This window comes from Schistocerca americana, chromosome 4, assembly GCF_021461395.2.
Source record: "Schistocerca americana isolate TAMUIC-IGC-003095 chromosome 4, iqSchAmer2.1, whole genome shotgun sequence".
Classification (NCBI taxonomy): Eukaryota; Metazoa; Arthropoda; class Insecta; order Orthoptera; family Acrididae; genus Schistocerca; species Schistocerca americana.
In genome coordinates, this window is record NC_060122.1 from 734,532,352 (window position 1) to 734,554,904 (window position 22,553).

The window sequence follows — 22,553 nt, forward strand, 5'->3', positions numbered from 1 at the left end:
AAGCTTAGTACAGCCGTGTTCTCAAATGTGCTAAACATTTCTGAACCGAGCCTTAACTAAAACTAGTATATCTATCGTTTAAATGCCTAATTGACACATAAACTGCTTGGCCCAGTTTTGGAGTGTTGATTGACAGGGCTGAGATTATGCATTTCAAGACGAAGCTCTTAAAGTTAGTGCAAATGCAGTGTCCTCCGAACTCCATGTTACTGGCTTTTTTTTCACGAGGCACCGAATTTATTCTTGTGTGAAACACTGAGATAGTACAGTCTTAACCTCCTTAGTTACTCTTCCCGTATTCGTACATAAATATATACACACATACATGCATACATATACAGGGTGGTCCACTGATCGTGACCGGGCCAAATATCTCACGAAATAAGAGTCAAACGAAAAAACTACAAAGAAAGAAACTTGTCTAGCTCGAAGGGGGAAACCAGATGGCGCTATGGTTGGCCCGCTAGATGGCGCTGCCATAGATCAAACGGATATCAACTGCGTTTTTTAAAATAGGAATCCCCATTTTTTATTACACATTCGTGTAGTACGTAAAGAAATACGAATATTTTAGTTCGACCACTTTTTTCACTTTGTGATAGATGGCGCTGTAATAGTCACAAACAAATGGCTCACAATTTTAGACGAACAGTTGGTAACCGGTAGGTTTTTTAAATTAAAATACAGAACATAGGTACATTTGAACATTTTATTTCGGTTATTCCAATGTGATACATGTTCCTTTGTGAACTTATCATTTCTGAGAACGCATGCTGTTACAGCGTGATTACCTGTAAATACCACATTAATGAAATAAATGCTCAAAGTGATGTACGTCAACCTCAATGCGTTCGGCAATACGTGTAACGACATTCATCTCAAAAGCGAGTAGTTCGCCTTCCGTAATGTCCGCACATGCATTGACAATGCGCTGACACATGTTGTTAGGCATTGTCGGTGGATCACGATAGCAAATGTCCTTCAACTATCTCCACAGCAAGAAATCCGGGGACGTCAGATCCGGTGAAGGTGCGGGCCAATCCACCTGTCATGAAATATGCTATTCAATACCGCTTCAACCGCAAATGAGCTATGTGCCGGACATCCATCATGTTGTAAGTACATCGTCATTCTGTCATGCAGTGACACATCTTGTAGTAACATCGGTAGAACATTACGTACGAAATCAGCATACATTGCATCATTTAGATTGCCATCGATAAAATGGGGGCCAATTGTCCTTCCTCCCATAATGGCGCACCATACTTTAACCCGCCAAGGTCGCTGATGTTCCACTTATCGTAGCCATCGTGGATTTTCCGTTGCCCAATAGTGCATATTATGCCGGTGTACGTTACCGCTGTAGGTGAATGACGCTTCGTCGCTAAATAGAACGCGTGCAAAAAATCTGTCATCGTCCCGTAATTTATCTTGTGGCCAGTTGCAGAACAGTACACGACGTTCAAAGTCGTCGCCATGCAATTCCTGGTGCATAGAAATATGGTACGGGTGCAATCGATGTTGATGTAGCTTTCTCAACACCGACGATTTTGAGATTCCCGATTCTCGCGCAATTTGTCTGCTACTGATGTGCGGATTAGCCGCGGCAGCAGCTAAAACACCTATTTTGGCATCATCATTTGTTGCAGGTCGTGGTTGACGTTTCACATGTGGCTGAACACCTCCTGTTTACTTAAATAACATAACTATCCGGCGAACGGTCCGGTCACTTGGATGATGTCGTCCAGGATACCGAGCAGCATACATAGCACACGCCCGTTGGGCATTTTGATCACAATAGCCATACATCAGCACGATATGACCTTTTCCGCAATTGGTAAACGGTCCATTTTAACACGGGTAAAGTATCACGAAGCAAATACCGTCCGCACTGGCGGAATGTTACTTGATACCACGTACTTATACGTTTGTGACTATTACAGCGCCATCTATCACAAAGCGAAAAAAGCGGTCGAACTAAAACATTCATATTTCTTTACGCACTACACGAATATGTAATAAAAAATGGGGGCTCCTATTAAAAAAACGCAGTTGATATCCGTTTAGCCTATGGCAGCGCCATCCAGCGGGCCAACCATAGCGCCATCTGGTTTCCCCCTTCAGCTAGACAAGTTTCATTCTTTGTAGTTTTTTCGTTTGACGCTTATTTCGTGAGATATTTGGCCCTGTCACGATCAATGGACCACCCTGTATACATTAATCCTTGTTCCATAGATCATGAATACGACATTTGGTAATGATGTGGAACATGTCACTTTAACATTAGTTTTGTTTACTCAAAATAATTAATTATTTTCTTTTAGGGTTATATCATGTTTCTTAGCTTTCTTCACAGCTGAAATTTTTGCTCCAGTAAAGAGCTTCCGCTCTTAAATAATAAAACAAGGCTGGCTGGTGCGTCCTACAACCTACGTAAGGCATTTCACTATGTGTGTCACAGTATTCTCCCACACAAATTAAGTTCCATAGGACTGATCGTATAGTCAACCAATCGATAATGTTGTACAGTACCCAAAGAATGCAAAAAGTTGTACTTAGTAATTCATGTATGAGGTTTCCTAAGACCCAATCATAGGTTTACTATTGTTCCTCATCTATGTAAACGATCTTTACAGTAGTTAATGGCTTATCGGATCAGGGGAAATTTCTGTGTTAATGGACTTGTCCAGTTTTTCTTTCTTGGAAAACAAAACTTGCAATGTTTTGAGAGGCCTCTCCCACACTGCTGTGATGTTACTACGAAGTTCTCTTTCGATATTTCAGTGGCTTTGTTAAGCTGAAATACGATCCAGTGTTCCTCTGGAGATGCAACGGCGACAACAGCCGTTATGAAATACGTTGAAGGTATTCGCAATTGCGAATATGGACAACCATCAGCTGTAGAATGAAATGATGAGAATGAAGCCTGTAGTCACCGCAGTGTCTGTTCCTTTGGACAAGCGTACATGTCCAAAGGAGCTCTGCTTCGTAACTCAGAAAAAATCAGGCACTGCAATATTGTATTTCTCCGCCGACGCCGAGCAAGCGTCTTTCTAGTAAAATGTCTCACCTGTACTGGACTATACACAATGGATGTTCGAGTACAGGTCGTAGATGCCTGGTTGACGACGTATGGAAATTTGGGTCTGGCCGTGAGTCCTGTGCGAATGAAAAAGTGGTAAGAGGACCGCTCCCGACGAGCGTGAAATCCTGGTTCGAGCCCCGGTCAGGCAAAAATTACCATTGTCGCCATTCCATTCTACAGCTGATGGCTCTCCATATTCGCAACCGCGAATATACGTAATGTACGCTCTCTTCCTGATACGTTGTTTTCCGTGTGGGCAGAACCTGTAGCACCAGGTATCACGATATAACTGTATATGTATGTGTGTGGGTGTGTGGCCACTTATCACGGGATAATTATATATTTTTGTTTTTATAATTATATTTTATGATTTTGGTTGGGATGGCTTTAAATATTGTGGGCTAGCATGAGACTTTTAATTAACTTATACCGCGATAACACTCTTACGGACATCGGCTGCGCCGAAGTACGTACGATATAATATTTTTAAACACAACACGTGACTCACCGCCTTCTAATAAATAGTTTGCTTGAGCGCTGCTATTTAGAAAAGAAAATATGCTTATTCTTACGCAAACTGTAATTATTAATATGGGTCTCAGGGGCTACTGGTTCTTTATGTACGAAACTAAACAAAGATTAACTGAGATATTGCAGAATGTAATGATTTTGAATATTTCTTGTTCATTATTTGCAAGGCAAAAATGGAGAGAATCTCATCTGCCGTTAGGCGGCCAAAATGAAACATACTGAACTCATTCAGTGCTGTGAATTTTGGTAAATGAAATCTATCACTACTGTCTTTAACTTTGAAATTAATGAAAGATCAAAATTGAGAAGCCTCTCGCATTTACATTTAATATTATGACATGAAATTTTAATTAAATAATACACTCAGCGTAATGACCGACTAAATCCTGTTAGGGGAGATGAGCTCCCTGCACTACGAAGTTCTGTAAAGACTTGGTTAATGAGAATTAATGGTTGCGATCATGAGAGGTGACAACTAAGTCAATAATATACACTTTCTAATAACAATTTCTATTATATTTTGCAAAAATTCAGAAAAACCTGCATTAATTATTGTTCAGCGCTACAATGGTGGCCTACTTCTAGACGAAACAAAAACAGGAGGGCTTTCAATAAAGAAATTGTCTCCGGTCAAGTTCATTTTCTTTACACAGATAAAAAGTGTTCTTTCATTTGTATATTACATCGCTGTTTGTGATTTTTGTTGGCACTATTTAACTTTTTTAATCTTTCTTATACATCACGCACACGTACACAGTCTTTAAATAATTTATAGTTCACAAGTCGCACAACAAAATGTTCCTTTTCCTTTCTCCAAATGTCCATTTACGTGGCGTACCGTCACACAGGTTTATTTCCATACCATTAGGAATTTTCTGGGATGTAACAGCATTTGACTTCAGCAACTTTGTTGCAGGTGCACCCAAATAGTTTAGCATGTCTAGTTTATAATGCTATGGACGAAAATGTTCGGATTAAATCCTTGCATTTTTACTATTCATCTTGTCCTCACGTTTACAGCGAGACAACCATTAACATTGCCGTTCCAAGTCTTTCGAAAACCGATGGTAAATAACAGCAGCACAACACCACGTGATTTTGCTCATATCATTCGGAAAATACCGTGAACAACCCACAGGTATAGAAAAGATATCACTTCGTACCGAAACAGGCCACAGGTCACGAACTCTACTCAAGTAAGCGAGATCGCAGCACTATAGCTGACCAATGACGTCACGCTTCGGCAGGCCGTCCTACCGGTAAAAGAGCGAGAAACCACAATACACCGCCATGGAGTACGATTACGTTCTACATGGTAATGCCAATTGTTATTCATTTTATACACTCCTGGAAATTGAAATAAGAACACCGTGAATTCATTGTCTCAGGAAGGGGAAACTTTATTGACACATTCCTGGGGTCAGATACATCACATGATCACACTGACAGAACCACAGGCACATAGACACAGGCAACAGAGCATGCACAATGTCGGCACTAGTACAGTGTATATCCACCTTTGGCAGCAATGCAGGCTGCTATTCTCCCATGGAGACGATCGTAGAGATGCTGGATGTAGTCCTGTGGAACGGCTTGCCATGCCATTTCCACCTGGCGCCTCAGTTGGACCAGCGTTCGTGCTGGACGTGCAGACCGCGTGAGACGACGCTTCATCCAGTCCCAAACATGCTCAATGGGGGACAGATCCGGAGATCTTACTGGCCAGGGTAGTTGACTTACACCTTCTAGAGCACGTTGGGTGGCACGGGATACATGCGGACGTGCATTGTCCTGTTGAAACAGCAAGTTCCCTTGCCGGTCGAGGAATGGTAGAACGATGGGTTCGATGACGGTTTGGATGTACCGTGCACTATTCAGTGTCCCCTCGACGATCACCAGTGGTGTATGGCCAGTGTAGGAGATTGCTCCCCACACCATGATGCCGGGTGTTGGTCCTGTGTGCCTCGGTCGTATGCAGTCCTGATTGTGGCGCTCACCTGCACGGCGCCAAACACGCATCCAACCATCATTGGCACCAAGGCAGAAGCGACTCTCATCGCTGAAGACGACACGTCTCCATTCGTCCCTCCATTCACGCCTGTCGCGACACCACTGGAGGCGGGCTGCACGATGTTGGGGCGTGAGCGGAAGACGGCCTAACGGTGTGCGGGACCGTAGCCCAGCTTCATGGAGACGGTTGCGAATGGTCCTCGCCGATACCCCAGGAGCAACAGTGTCCCTAATTTGCTGGGAAGTGGCGGTGCGGTCCCCTACGGCACTGCGTAGGATCCTACGGTCTTGGCGTGCATCCGTGCGTCGCTGCGGTCCGGTCCCAGGTCGACGGGCACGTGCACCTTCCGCCGACCACTGCCGACAACATCGATGTACTGTGGAGACCTCACGCCCCACGTGTTGAGCAATTCGGCGGTACGTCCACCCGGCCTCCCGCATGCGCACTATACGCCCTCGCTCAAAGTCCGTCAACTGCACATACGGTTCACGTCCACGCTGTCGCGGCATGGTACCAGTGTTAAAGACTGCGATGGAGCTCCGTATGCCACGGCAAACTGGCTGACACTGACGGCGGCGGTGCACAAATGCTGCGCAGCTAGCGCCATTCGACGGCCAACACCGCGGTTCCTGGTGTGTCCGCTGTGCCGTGCGTGTTATCATTACTTGTACAGCCCTCTCGCAGTGTCCGGAGCAAGTATGGTGGATCTGACACACCGGTGTCAATGTGTTCTTTTTTCCATTTCCAGGAGTGTAGAAAGGTAGTTTTCTTTCGTTTTGTTAGTGAGACTTGAATGACTTGCATAATTGGTATCTGCTTCTTTAACTGTAATATAACAAATCGTTCTTCTGTGCTATGTGATTACAAGAAGCAAAAATTTCAATATCTTGTGCGACAGACATTCGACACTGTATTGGCTTCCGATTCTCTTTCAAGAATGAATTTGTAATTCTGTAGCAATGTGTTTGCTGTAATGTGTTTGATAGTCGTGAGTGAGAAAAAATGCTGAAGCCGTGTGAAAAGCATTAACTCAAAACCACATCTCTGTCTTCCACCGACGACGATATTGACAGCTGAGCTGTCCAAGTAGTCTCCTGGCTAAACTAAATACTTCAGTTTCAGTCTCTCTAGCTCCAGCATTTTGTCACAGAAAGCAAATTTTATTTTCATTTCCGTCCATTTTCCCGAGAAGATATTTAATCACCGTCGTCGACAAAACGCAAGTTTCTGTGTACGAATAATCGTACAGTACTCAGTTTTAATATGCCTGGCTGTAACAGGAACCGTCGCTTACTTTTGTAGACTTGTGCCACTTACTGAATGTGTGAATGTTTACTTGCACAGAACAGAATGCTGTAATGTCAAGTCGCCCGAAACTCTACCAGCAGTTTCTCTGTTGGCCATTGCTTCGCGACAGTCTTCGTTTTTCCCATGGACTTCAACGAAGAATTTTCCTTTACATGTGCAGCGAACGTGATCATCCGTTGTGCTGCTACGTAGTATCTTGTGAGCTGGGAAGCAGTAGACAATATGGAGTTAGCGTAGCATTTTTTTTCACTCTTAACTATCAAACTGGAAGTACTTTTTTACTAGTAAATTATTTATTTAGTTAGTTTCGTGTTCCATGGATCATTTTGAACTATAAATCATAATGATTTGAAAAAACCATTCAAAAGCCAAGATCACACAAAATATTTTTTAGTTTCAACAGTCTTTGCTGTCATATTCCGGTTTTAAAAACCGTTTTGTTGTAAAACATGTTCATTTTATGTTGAACATCATGCACAAGATGTGAAGTGGATAAAACTAATAACATTATAAACGTTTGTCATAGCAAAAATATTTAAAAATACACATCACCTTGTCCAAAATGGTGTGTCCATAAACATATTACTCACAGGTGCATCATACAAATACGCTACACAATAGCACATCTGTTTACTTATGCTGGTCCAGCCTTTTGAACAACGTGCTGCATGTTTTTAAATATTTTAGCGATAACGAAAATTTATAATGTGCTGAGTTTCATCCACTTGACATCTTCTGCATGAGTTTCAGCGTAACATGAACATATTTTACTACAAAAAGATGTTTAGGACCTGAAGATGATAACAAAGACTGTTGAAACCGGTTGCCTCGAATAAAAAAATATTTGCGATCTTGTCTTTTGAATAGTTTTTAACAAAACAGATCACCCTTCATTACTCTCATAATGAGAAAATTTAATTATAATTATGTGAAACATGTCACTTTATATTCACATTGGAAATCAATTTTTACATACATTTCTAAGTTTATTTTAAATAAAAAAAGATGTACAGATGGGAGTTAGTACTTACTGCCAACCGCGTTTTACACATTACAGTAACAGAAATTCCTCTACAAATAGAAATTTTGTTGCCGCATTGGGCATCCCTTTCTGTGCTGAACACAACTTTAACGTCGAGTAACAAATGTCGTTTTACCTACTGGTATTGTAATTACGTACAGCATTGTTCCTTACAAACTGTAGTGAATTATTTACAACAGACTACACGAGGGAATAAATATACTGTGAAGCAGTAGTCAGAATGCCTAACTCCTTAAACAGATTACTATGACATGATCTTGGGTGAACACCACATATTATTCTTGCAAGATGTTTTTAAGAAAGGAAGACTTTTTTCTTTTAAGAATAGTCATTCTAGAACGTCATTTCCTATGACGTTACTGAATCAAAATGTGCAAAACATGTCAACTTACTTATTTGTCTCTCACCAAGCTTTTCAGTGATCCTAAGTGCAAATATGACTGAACAAAGTTGTTTTAGGATTTCCAAGATGTGCTCTTTGCAGCTTAAATTCTCATCGGTATGGACATCAAAGAATTTTTAAGTTTACACCCAATTAATTAGTTCCTCATCATGTGTTACACCTATAACAGGTGTAGTAACCCTAAACGTGCAGAAGCTGCGAGACCTTTGCCTTTCGTGGGCAAGTGGTACAGCACTTGCCTGCGAAAGACAAAGGTCCCGAGTTCGAGTCTCGGTCCGGCACACAGTTTTAATGTGCCAGGAAGTTTCATATCTGCGCACACTCTGCTGCAGAGTGAAAATCTCATTCTGGAAACATTCCCTAGGCTGTGGCTAAGCCATGTCTCCGCAATATCCTTTCTTTCAGGAGTGCTAGTTCTGCAAGGTTCGCAGGAGAGCTTCTGTTACGTTTGGAAGGTAGGAGACGAGATACTGGCAGAAGTAAAGCTGTGAGGACGGGGCGTCAGTCGTGCTTGGGTAGCTCAATTGGTAGAGCATTTGCCCGCGAAAGGGAAAGGTCCCGAGTTCGAGTCTCGGTCCGGCACACAGTTTTAATCTGCCAGAAAGTTTCAGTGTCATCTTGATGACACAGTTTCTTGTTACGCTTTTGTCGTTTCTCTAGTTTTGGCAGCTGGGAAAAAACTGCCTAGCCTCTTCTTCGTAAAACATCTTTAACTGTTGTAGGTTTGCATACCTGTCACAGGTAATAGGTTGTGCACCTATAACAAAAACACTTTCTTTTATGTTCTTTAAAAAGTAAAGCTAGGTGTAGCTGTTCACAAAATTTAAAACAAAAACTGTTTTAAGTAAATAATACTAAAAAAAAATGATAAAAATTGAATGACACAAGAAGCACTCACCCTTATATGCAATGTCAGGTAGAAAGAACTCTCCTTGAGGCTGAGGTCGTTGTGTTGCAACTGTAAGTGGCTTGTTGATAACACGTCGATCCCAATGGCCATGGAATACACTTCTGTATTCCACGAATCGGTGACGCTTTTTTGCAGCCACTAATTATCTTCATGGTGTGGGTTCCTGTAGTCATGTCCTAGTTCATGAACCACGGGCAACATATGAATGGCCAAGTAAGTGGTCCCGACAGTCGGGATACCAGTTACTTTGGAATAAGGCTGGGCATCTCGGACATATTCTGAGTTGTGGTCACCTTTGTGCTCATACGGCAAAGACTACCAAATCCACCGGTTAGTCCCTCAACCGTTAGGGGTAAAATTCAATGGGACTCAGGGCAAGTAAGGCTAGCAACCTGCTTCCCTGGTACTTTAAATATGATGCTGGCAACAATCAGAGCAAAATGCCTCGGACCTTTGGAGGTGACGGAGTACCACCTCTAACTGACAAACCAGGGACTCCTAAGATACGACTTGGCAAACAAATGGTAATGAGATGGGGAGCTATTAATATCAATGGGGGCTACTCTGGGAAGAAAGTAGAGCTGGCAGAGGCTGCAAGTAAGATGGGGCTGGACGTTTTAGCTGTTAGTGACATTCGGGTAAGGGGTGAGAAAGAAGAGGAAGTGGGAGAATACAAGGTCTACCTGTCAGGAGTCAAAGCAGGAATATCACAATGGGGTGTAGGGCTTTACATCAGGAAAGAAATGGAACCCAGCGTAGTTGCAGTAAAGTATGTAAACGAACGACTGATGTGGATAGATTTGACAGTGTCTAGCAAGAAAATTAGGATTGTGTCAGTATATTCGCATTGTGAAGGGACAGATCAAGATAAGATGGATAGTTTTTATAAGGCACTCAGTGATGTAGTTATTAGAGTAACGGACAAGGACAGTGTTCTGCTCATGGATGATTTTAATGCCAGGATTGGAAATCGAACAGAAGGGTATGAAAAGGTTATGGGTAAATTTGGAGAGGATATGGAGGCCAACAGGAACGGGAAACAACTCTTGGATTTCTGTGCCAGTATGAGCTTAGTAATCACAAATTCCTTTTCTAACATAGGAATATTCACCGGTATACTTGGGAAGAAAGGGCAACCAGATCTGTCATTGACTATATAATAACAGATCAGGAATTCAGGAAGGCTGTGAGGGACACACGTGTATTCAGGGGATTCTTTGATGACACTGATCATTATTTAATCTGCAGTGAAATTGGGATTGTGAGGCCGAAAGTGCAGGAGGTCAGGTCCATATGTAGGAGGATAAGAGTGGAGAAACTTCAGGATGAGGAAATCAGGCACAAGTACATAACAGCGATCTCAGAAAGGTACCAGTTAGTTGAATGTAGTCAATTACAGTCATTGGAAAAGGAATGGACAAGGTACAGGGACACAGTACTAGAAGTGGCTAAAGAATGTCTCGGAACAGTAGTGTGTAAAAGTAGGATGAAGCAAACAGCTTGGTGGAATGACACAGTCAAGGCAGCTTGTAAAAGGAAAAAGAAGGCGTATCAAAAATGGCTACATACTAGAACTCAGGTAGACAGAGAAAGTTATGTTGAAGAAAGAAACAAAGCCAAACAGATAATTGCAGCATCCAAGAAGAAATCTTGGGAAGACTTTGGAAACAGGTTGGAGACTATGGGTCAAGCTGCTGGAAAACCATTCTGGAGTGTAATTAGCAGTCTTCGAAAGGGAGGTAAGAAGGAAATGACAAGTATTTTGGACAGGTCAGGAAAACTGCTGGTGAATCCTGTGGATGCCTTGGGCAGATGGAGGGAATATTTTGAAGAGTTGCTCAATGTAGGTGAAAATACGATCAGCAATGTTTCAGATTTCGAGGTAGAATGGGAAAGGAATGATGATGGAAATAGGATCACATTTGAGGAAGTGGAGAAAATGGTCAATAGATTGCAGTGCAATAAAGCAGCTGGGGTGGATGAAATTAAGTCGGAACTCATCAAATACACTGGAATGTCAGGTCTTAAATGGCTACACAGGATAATTGAAATGGCCTGGGAGTCGGGACAGGTTCCATCAGACTGGACAAAAGCAGTATTCACACCAATCTTTAGACATGGAAACAGAAAAGATTGTAACAACTACAGAGGTAACCTCTTTAATCAGCGTTGTGGGTAAAATCTTCTCAGGTATTGTTGAAAGGAAAGTGCGAGTATTAGTTGAGGACCAATTGGATGAAAATCAGTATGGGTTTAGGCCTCTTAGAGGTTGTCAGGACCAGATCTTTAGCTTACGGCAAATAATGGAGAAGTGTTATGAGTGGAACAGGGAATTGTATCTATGCTTTATAGATCTAGAAAAGGCATATGACCGGGTTCCAAGGAGGAAGTTATTGTCTGTTCTACGAGATTATGGAATAGGAGGCAAACTTTTGCAAGCAATTAAAGGTCTTTACATGGATAGTCAGGCAGCAGTTAGAGTTGACGGTAAATTGAGTTCATGGTTCAGAGTAGTTTCAGGGGTAAGATAAGGCTGCAACCTGTCTCCACTGTTGTTCATATTATTTATGGATCATATGTTGAAAACAATAGGCTGTCTGGGTGAGATTAAGATATGTGAACACAAAATAAGCAGTCTTGCATATGCGGATGACTTAGTTGTGATGGCAGATTCGATTGAAAATTTGCAAAGTAATATTTCAGAGCTAGATCAGAAATGTAAGGACTATGGTATGAAGATTAGCATCTCCAAAACGAAAGTAATGTCAGTGGGAAAGAAATATAGACGGATTGAGTGCCAAATAGGAGGAACAAAGTTAGAACAGGTGGACGGTTTCAAGTACTTAGGATGCATATTCTCACAGGATGGCAACATAGTGAAAGAACTGGAAGCGAGGTGTAACAAAGCTAATGCAGTGAGCGCTCAGCTACGATCTACTCTCTTCTGCAAGAAGGAAGTCAGTACCAAGACTAAGTTATCTGTGCACCGTTCAATCTTTCGACCAACTTTGTTGTATGGGAGCGAAAGCTGGGTAGATTCAGGTTACCTTATCAACAAGGTTGAGGTTACGGATATGAAAGTAGCTAGGATGATTGCAGGTACTAGTAGGTGGGAACAATGGCAGGAGGGTGTCCACAATGAGGAAATCAAAGAAAAACTGGGAATGAACTCTATAGATGTAGCAGTCAGGGCGAACAGGCTTAGATGGTGGGGTCATGTTACACGCATGGGAGAAGCAAGGTTACCCAAAAGATTCATGGGTGTTGCAGTAGAGGGTAGGAGGAGTCGGGGCAGACCAAGGAGAAGGTACCTGGATTCGGTTAAGAATGATTTTGAAGTAATAGGTTTAACATCAGAAGAGGCACCAAAGTTAGCACTGAGCAGGGGATCATGGAGGAATTTTATAAGGGGGCTATCCTCCAGACTGAACGCTGAAAGGCATAATCAGTCTTAAATGATGATGATGATGGTGATGATGACTAATTATCTTATTGGTCTGGAAGGAAACAGGCATTTCTTGCAATATAACTGATCGAGGTATGTAGACCAATCTCTTACAAACTCCCTGTCTACTTCGACAACATGAAAAAGTGAGGGTTTTGCTCTTGCGCTCTCTATTTCCTCTACCCCGTCTTTGGGTATGTCAACCCATGTTTTTTGGTTGATACTAGCCATGTTACGATCACATTCGAAATACGAGTGGCCACGGATTGGAAAAGTCATTTTCACATGCTCAAGTCTCTTGACGTGACGAACAATGTGATGCAGCAGGCGGAAAACTGTCCAATACTTGTTCTGCCCCCGCAAGAGTCTGAAAATACATCTAGTTTTCTAACAGAGGGATCAAGAGCTGTCGTCACAAAATAAAACAAAAAGGAAGAGACCTCGTTAGACCCTTTGTAGGCTACTGTTTCAGCAAACACGAAGAAATATGATTCATCAGTTGACCATATATGAGTACTAAACATGCACTACGTTAACTGTCTTTTGTAGTGCACATCGTTAGTTGAGATGTTAGGGATAGGTAAGCTCTTCTGGAAACCCACAGTAATACTTTCACATTCTTTTGATGCCCTGCTGTTTGTTTTAGAACTTCTTTTACGAATATAAAATATGTCAGATTTGAATAAGCCAAATTTTTTCACCCTTGACACTTGATTGATTTTTTTTTCTCTGCACTCGCCCTTTCTGAACTATTTTCCAGGTACGATTTCAAAGCATGTTCGACAGCTCGAAAATCGGCAGCAAGCCTATCACAGTAACTACATGTGTCCATTCTAGGGGACTCGAAACCGACGCTAAATTCTGTATTGAAAACCAGTCTATATTTTTCATACGACACAGATTGAGAAGGGTATGATTTTTTAAATAGCTCATACATACTACTGATGTTTAGATCTGATGGAAGATACACTTTCTTAGATGTTTTCAAGCTGTATTGTCTTCATTTACCTTGAAATGAACCAATGTGTTGGCGAACTACGTCAAGTGCCTCCGATGTCACACGATGTTTCCGATTAGAGTGTTGGCCTCGACCACTCTTAGGACTCACCCCTTTTTGCACATAACGTTGTATTACTTCTATTTTTTTTTATGTAATCCGTGAAAAGATAAACACTTACTTCATTGAGAGAATTCTGCGTATTCACTCTAACACGATATGAATAACTGTTGTCACGAAATTTAGCTTCATTTTCTGGTTGCCTAGGTCTCCTTTGCGATATACTATTTACAGTAATTAGGCCTGCCAAGTAAGCACTCTGCTCATTCACATTCATTTTTTTATAATTAGATATAATATACCGACGTTCTGCGTCAGTGGTCCTCTGAAAACATTTCAATCTGGAACCTTTACAATCTGGCCCTAATTCATAGGTGGATGATGTAAGTTATTTTCTCACGTCAGAAAGTAGACCTGTTCTCTTCCTTTTCTTCGTTGAATGTGACAGTTCGCTGAAGGAGATACTTTCCTCATCTTCATATTCCATGTTCACTTCGCAGCTCAGTTAAAACGTAAAACAAACTAAACAATTCGCCGCGCTGGATTAGCCGAGCGGTCTTAGGCGCTACAGTCATGGACTGTGCAGCTGGTCTCGGCGGAGGTTCGAGTCCTCCTTCGGGCATGGCTGTGTGTGTTTGTCCTTAGGATAGTTTAGGTTAAGTAGTGTGTAAACTTAGGGACTGATGACCTTAGCAGCTAAGTCCCATACGATTTCACACACACACACACACACACACACACACACCTAAACAATTCACACTACACACAAAGCACTAACTTAACCCCTCCAACAGCACATTCTCATCACCTGGTAATCATAGACAATGGAACGTAAACAACAGCTGCGATTAGTGCTACCAAATGACTAACCCCCTTTTTTCCTAGTTTCTCATTGACTCACCTCCTTTTTCTCGTGGCCGCTATATTTTTAAACCGCTGTAACTTGTAGACTATCCCCCTTCTTTTCATGAAACAAAAACTGATAAATGCAGCTTGTTGAAAGCTTTCTGAAACTGTAATAACCTAAAATTTCATTTTTTGACTTAACCTCTTTTTTCACGTGGACCCTTAATTTATCTAATCAATCAAGTGACGCCGACACCGTCGTACAGACTACGGTTGCGTGTTCAGTCCAGTTTTATCATGATCCAGAATAATCCCCAAATTCTCTGCGGAAGAAGAAGGGTCCATTTGGTGCTTTTTAGGATTAGAGCTGGAAGAGAATCTCTGAGCTGCGGAGTAATAAGTCTTTTGTGAGCGACTAAGACTGCTTGCGTCTTAGATGGGCTAAGTTCCAAAACTATGTTCTGCACCCATTCTAACAAAGCAAGTACACTCCTGGAAATGGAAAAAAGAACACATTGACACCGGTGTGTCAGACCCACCATACTTGCTCCGGGCACTGCGAGATGGCTGTACAAGCAAAGATCACACGCACGGCACAGCGGACACACCAGGAACCGCGGTGTTGGCCGTCGAATGGCGCTAGCTGCGCAGCATTTGTGCACCGCCGCCGTCAGTGTCAGCCAGTTTGCCGTGGCATACGGAGCTCCATCGCAGTCTTTAACACTGGTACCATGCCGCGACAGCGTGGACGTGAACCGTATGTGCAGTTGACGGACTTTGAGCGAGGGCGTATAGTGGGCATGCGGGAGGCCGGGTGGACGTACCGCCGAATTGCTCAACACGTGGGGCGTGAGGTCTCCACAGTACATCGATGTTGTCGCCAGTGGTCGGCGGAAGGTGCACGTGCCCGTCGACCTGGGACCGGACCGCAGCGACGCACGGATGCACGCCAAGACCGTAGGATCCTAAGCAGTGCCGTAGGGGACCGCACCGCCACTTCCCAGCAAATTAGGGACACTGTTGCTCCTGGGGTATCGGCGAGGACCATTCGCAACCGTCTCCATGAAGCTGGGCTACGGTCCCGCACACCGTTAGGCCGTCTTCCGCTCACGCCCCAACATCGTGCAGCCCGCCTCCAGTAGGGTCGCGACAGGCGTGAATGGAGGGACGAATGGAGACGTGTCGTCTTCAGCGATGAGAGTCGCTTCTGCCTTGGTGCCAATGATGGTCGTATGCGTGTTTGGCGCCGTGCAGGTGAGCGCCACAATCAGGACTGCATACGACCGAGGCACACAGGGCCAACACCCGGCATCATGGTGTGGGGAGCGATCTCCTACACTGGCCGTACACCACTGGTGATCGGCGAGGGGACACTGAATAGTGCACGGTACATCCAAACCGTCATCGAACCCATCGTTCTACCATTCCTAGACCGGCAAGGGAACTTGCTGTTTCAACAGGACAATGCACGTCCGCATGTATCCCGTGCCACCCAACGTGCTTTAGAAGGTGTAAGTCAACTACCCTGGCCAGCAAGATCTCCGGATCTGTCCCCCATTGAGCATGTTTGGGACTGGATGAAGCGTCGTCTCACGCGGTCTGCACGTCCAGCACGAACGCTGGTCCAACTGAGGCGCCAGGTGGAAATGGCATGGCAAGCCGTTCCACAGGACTACATCCAGCATCTCTACGATCGTCTCCATGGGAGAATAGCAGCCTGCATTGCTGCGAAAGGTGGATATACACTGTACTAGTGCCGACATTGTGCATGCTCTGTTGCCTGTGTCTATGTGCCTGTGGTTCTGTCAGTGTGATCATATGATGTATCTAACCCCAGGAATGTGTCAATAAAGTTTCCCCTTCCTGGGACAATGAATTCACGGTGTTCTTATTTCAATTTCCAGGAGTGTAAATCTTCACGACCTGGATGGCTGTGCGCGGGTTTGTTATGCTTGCACTTGGGAACAACTCAAGGTTATCAGCGAATAAATGATATCTGCAATGGGAAAAATGGTCGACTCATCATTAGCATACAATAAGAAAAGTAATGGGTCTAATACTAATGTTTGTTGAATCCCTTATAACTACATTCTTCCATTTCCACCTCTTTATTCCGATCATTACACACTGCTGGCAGTATGTAAGGTGTGAGAGGACCATTTTACAGAATAAGGCATTGCTACGATTCATTTTGCAAATGAAATAATCGATGTTATTTGGAAGCTTTTCCCACATCAAACTAGGTGGATAACGGGGTGCTGCTCTCGTTCCGTCTGTCACACGTATCGCAAACATTTCGAAAACGTTCTCACACTCACATGAGATAATGTTAGACGTAGGCAGACGGAGTACACAGTTTCCATTCCAAGGAGGAGTGGGAGGGAGAGGTGGCTAGAGGAGGGGCATCCCGCCACCCTCTACATCTAACATTGACATTTTTTTTGAGTTATCATTCTTCTGACTTGTTTGACGCGACCCGCCACCATCTCCTCTTCTGTACCAACCTCTTCATCTCAACCGCAATTATTTGATGGATGCATTCCAATCTCTCTCTTCCTCTACGGTTTTTGCCCTCTACAGCTGCCTGTAGTACCCTGGAAGTCATTCCCTGATGTCTTAACAGACGTTTTATCATCCTGCCTCTTCTCCTTGTCATTTTCTTCCACATATTCCTTTCCTCTCCGATTCTGCACGCAATCTCTTCATTCCTTACCTTGTCAGTCAATCTAATTTTCAACATTCGTCTGTAGCACCACATCTCAAATTCTTCGATTCTCTTCTGTTAAGTTTTTCCAGCAGTCTATGTTTCACTACCATACAATGTTGTACTCCAGACGTACATCCTCAGAAGTTTCTTCCACAAATTAAGGCATATGATTGATACTAACAGAATTCTCTTGGCCAGAAAAGCTCTTTTTGCCAGTGCCAGTCTGCTTTTGTGCACTCCTTTCACCGTCCATCACTAGGTAGCAGAATTCCTTAACTTCATCCACTTTGTAACCATCAGTCCTGATGTTAAGATTCTCTGTGTTCTCATTTCTGCAACTCCTCATTACTTTCGTCTTTCTTCGATTTTCTTTCAGCCCGTATTCTGTTCTCGTTAGTCTGTTCATTCCATGTAGGAGATCATATAATTCTTCCTCACTTTCACTCAGAATAACAATGTCATCAGCGAGTTGTATCACTGATATTATTTCACCTTGAATTTTTATTGCACCACTGAACCTTTCTTTTACTTCCATCATTGCTTCTTCGATGTACAGACAGAACAGTATGGGAGAATGACTACATCCCTGTCTTAGATCCTTTTTAATCCGAGCACATCGTTCTTGATCGTCCAGTCTCATTATTCCCTCTTGGCTCATCTACGTATTTTCTATTGCCAGTCTCTCCCTACAGCTTACATCTTTTTTTCTCAGAATTTCGGACATTTTGCACCACTGTACATATGAGAACGGTTTTTCCAGGTCGACAAATCCTATGAACGTGCCTGCTTTTTTCTTTAGTCTTCCTCCCATTATCAATCAATATAATATAATTGAAATCTTCTAATATCACCCGGTCTTTTAAAAGTATACCTCCTCCTCTTATGATTCTTGAACAAAATATTTCGTATTACTGGTTGAAATTTGTTAGAGAACTCAGTTAGTCTTTCTCCTCTCTCATTCCTTGTCCCAAGCCCAGATTATCCTGTATTCTCTTCTACTATTCCTTTCCTTAGAAATGGATTCCAGTCCCTCGTCACTATTAAATTTTCATCACCCCTTAAGTACTGTATTACCCTTACAGTATCATTATATGCGTCATCTCTTCATCTTCAGCAAGCTACATCGGCATGTATACCTAAACTACCGTTGTTGTTGTTGGCTTCCTATCGATTCTGATAACAACAACCCTATCTCTGAACTGCTCACAGTAACACACTGTTTGCCCTACCTTCCTATTCATAATGAAACCTACCTCCGTTTCACCATTTTCTGCTGCTGTTGATATAATCCTGTACTCATGTGATCAGGAATCCTTGTCTTCTTTCCCTTTCACCTCACTAACTGCTACAATACCTAGATTGAACCTTTGCAAATCCCTTTTAAGATTTTGTAGCTTGCCTATCGCGTCCAAGCTTCTGACATACCACGCCCCAACTCCGAGAGCGTTATCCTCTCGTTGGTTGTTCAGTCTTTTTCTCATGGTAACCTCCCCCTTGGCAGTCCCCTCCCAGAGATTCGGATGGGGGCTATTCCGGAATCTTTTCCCATGGAGGGATCATAATGACACTTTTTCAATTACAGGCAACATGTCCTGTCAATACACACTACGTGTCGTTAATGCTGTGGTTTTCATTGCCTTCTGCGCCCTCGTGCCGTTGATCATGGCTGATTCTTCCACCTTTTGGTGCAGTTTTCCACCCCAAGGACAAGAGAGTGTCCTGAACTACTTCCCTCTCCCCCATCTTTTTTGACAAGGCCGTTGGCGGAGTGAGTTGGCAGAAGTCTTCGGCCGCCAATGCTGATTATTAACTAAAATTTAAGCGGTGGCGGCTTTCGAACCCGGGACCGAAGGTCAAAGACGCTACCCATAGACCACAGGTGCATCCCAACAGCACCATCTTCAGACTAATTTGTCTACTCTGTAAAAACACGGGATTAATCTGAGACAAAAGTAGAAGAGCGTGAAATTTGAAAGCTTTAGTGAGGAATGAATTTAAACAACCTTGATTGCGAGTTCAAATGCTGCCACTGGCATTAAAGACGTTCTACAGCTTTCGTGGAACATCAGCCGAGTCACAAAGCACTTGACAACGGTAAGGAAAACTGGGATGAACATCACACCCACGGTCGGACTGGACAACGAAGTGGCAGTAAATGGGCCTTGTCCATTTTAAACTTAACACTAAATCAGAAGACGCAAGTGTCCCAGCCACTTTGCCACATTGCTCTCTGTTCCTTCTCGTTCGTAACACAAGAAACCCGTCACAAGTGGTCCTGATTCATTAATGAGACGGGGATGTTATGTTTGCAACAGGTGTCTCAGTTTTCTTTTGGAGTCGTTTGCGGCCAGACTGACGGTAGCGTATTGCTGTTAACTGACAAGTCCAACTGAATTGAATGTTTCGTTTTCCGAAATGAACAAAAACCAATGGTGTACCTGTTGTGGCTATTCTATAGGCTCCTAGGTTCGTGCAACCGACTGACCCGAGGGAATCTGAGTGCTTCGAGATGGAGTCACCAGCACAGAGATAAGCCACACATAACTACGATTTAATATAAATTTACTAATTAATAATAAGCCCTGACTTGAGTTATTGAAATGTGTGTAATCAAAAGTAGTCGATGGGGAGGTATTTCGTAACTATGAGAGTATGTGGAAAATTCACCTGTGACATTCATTTCACAAGACTTTCTGCAAATGTGACTTCATTTTGACGTCACGCGCAATTTCGGCAACAGTAGGAACTGCTGTGAACTTCTGTTAGCATTCGATACGGGCCTCTCACAAGACTTCAGAACGTGTGTTGGAGATTTATAAAAATAGCCCGTTCTTGATACGAGTTATTATAATTATTGTTGCAATTAAACGTCATACAATGGTTTATCGAAGGTTATACAAGAGTGCTTCATCAGGAGTAATTTTTTATCGTCAATAGTTTACAAATGAGACAAACTTTTATTATAACTTGCAGTATTTCATTTCAAGGAACGGTCCATTCAAGATTTATCACAAACATGTCACCATTATCATTAAATGGCAGTTAATAATGCATCAACGACATAAGCCTTGAAGGCATAGTATGATAACCAAAGAAGAAGGCTAATATCGCATGACAAAGTGCAAGATTGATGGATGGATGTGGAGTCGAAGGATGTATGTAGGTGCACATCCCGCTACACGTAAATATATGTAGATTTTTTCTTCAATGACTTTTAACACTAGTATGTTTTGCAATAGTCGACTATATTTACATTTCCGTCTGATTAGAGAATGGAAGATGAAGTAAATATTTGGCGATTTCTGAGTGCATAGTTAGGCAGGAACCAAAGGAAACAGCCAAAATTGCTGGGAGTGCATCGAGGAGGAATTACATTTACAATCTTCCTCGTCACAAAGGCGATAGCTGTTCCTGTGGTTGTCGATTATGCACGTGGTGTTAAAATGACATATTTGAAGAACTTCTTGTTACTTGAGTGTCACCCAAAATTAACGAAATTCAAAGAGGAATGTTTCTAATTAAGCTCGTAATCATTCATCAGAAGAAAGCTATTAATCACTTCTAGCAGAATTCAAAACCAACATTTCTGTATTTTTTGGTAATGAATATATCGACGTGAAATTGAAAATCCTAACAATATTTCAGTTTCGGCACGACGTTCAAATAGAAACCCGGTATTATAGTTTGGCTCTCTATGGATTCGCACATGGCCTAGTGCCACACAGCACTCAATTTAATTTTTTAAATGCTTTATGAAGTCCAATCTTCGGCAGTCGCGATTATTTACTCTTTAACGCCCGCCACATTCTCGCTCGGCCGTCGACTATCCGTGGATAGTGAGCAGTTGCCGGTCGTAAGACTGACAACATTGCTTACTGATACAAACTATGCTTTCTGCGACATACATTTCACATTGACTAAACATAAAACTTCGCATTCTTGACCTTGGCTGCTCTCTCAGCTGTCCCTTTATCAACCATCACCTCCAAACGAGCAGGTCGCAGGGCTGGCTTAAAAAGTACGTTACATCTGTTTGGTGGTAGACTTTTCTCGCACATACCATGTACGATGTGAAATTTTTCAGTTATTTGTTGCTATTCATGGCTAGTATAATATATTTTTTGAGATGTCACTCTGTTATATTGAGTCTGTTGCATAAAAAACTATCGTGCCAATCTTATTTTGACGTTGACGAACCACTGATTTGAGCCTATTTCACATCTGAAGATGACAGTATGAACTGTCGAAACCGGTAAAGACGTCCAAATGTGGTTTCCCTGTGCATCTGACGACTGACCTTATTATCTTTGTACTAAATTACAACAACGGCGACAATCGATCCGTTAGGCTAGGCGCAAATTGAGACGCGTATAGCGCGTGTGGCGCGACGCAGCGGAGCGCGCGTTTTTGTAACATCACAGGTTCGAATGGGGCCGCGCAAATTGCGACGCGACGCGACTGAGACGCGACACGCGCCTGCGCCAGGTCGCGTGGCGTTGTGGTTGTGGCACAGTCTCTCGCGTCGCGCGTGCTATATAGCACTGTAGGAAATTTGAGGCGGGGAGCGGAAAAATAGCCCTGCCATATGCTCACATCGGAAAGGCGCATATGGGCAGTGGCAGTATTGCCCATACGCTTAATTTTACCTTACTGTGTACTAAATTTTATTGCGTTTGGGTAGTGTTTCGTTTTTCTCCATTTAAACGCTCCAGCTTTCTTCGTTAGAACATAATACTTTTCTGTTAGTTATATCTGTATAGTTTTGTTTTATTTTGGTTTTCTTCGTCAAAAAATGCATACTTCAGTAACTGATGAGCCATTGGCCGCTGGAATTGTATCATATGCTTCCGCGATGTTTTCAGATCGCAAGAAGGGACAGAGGGTAGTGAATAAGGAAGCAAGGAATATTATAAAATCATGTGATTAAGAAGCAAGGCAGGAAAGTAAAACAAGAATATCTTCTCGCTGCCTAGTAGTATGCTGGCGTATCTGTACGATCTGTTACAAAAATTTAGAAAGGGATAATCTCCACAGGTGTGATCCCTTTGTGCTCCTGGTAAAAAGCGTTCAAGATCTGAAGTATAGAAGTCTCACTGTGATTACTTGGATATAGATGTAATAATGTAATACGACACACTATACTACATGCAAGTGAACATCACATTTCCACTGCAAGCTATAAACAGTCGAAAAGCAGTCACAAATAAC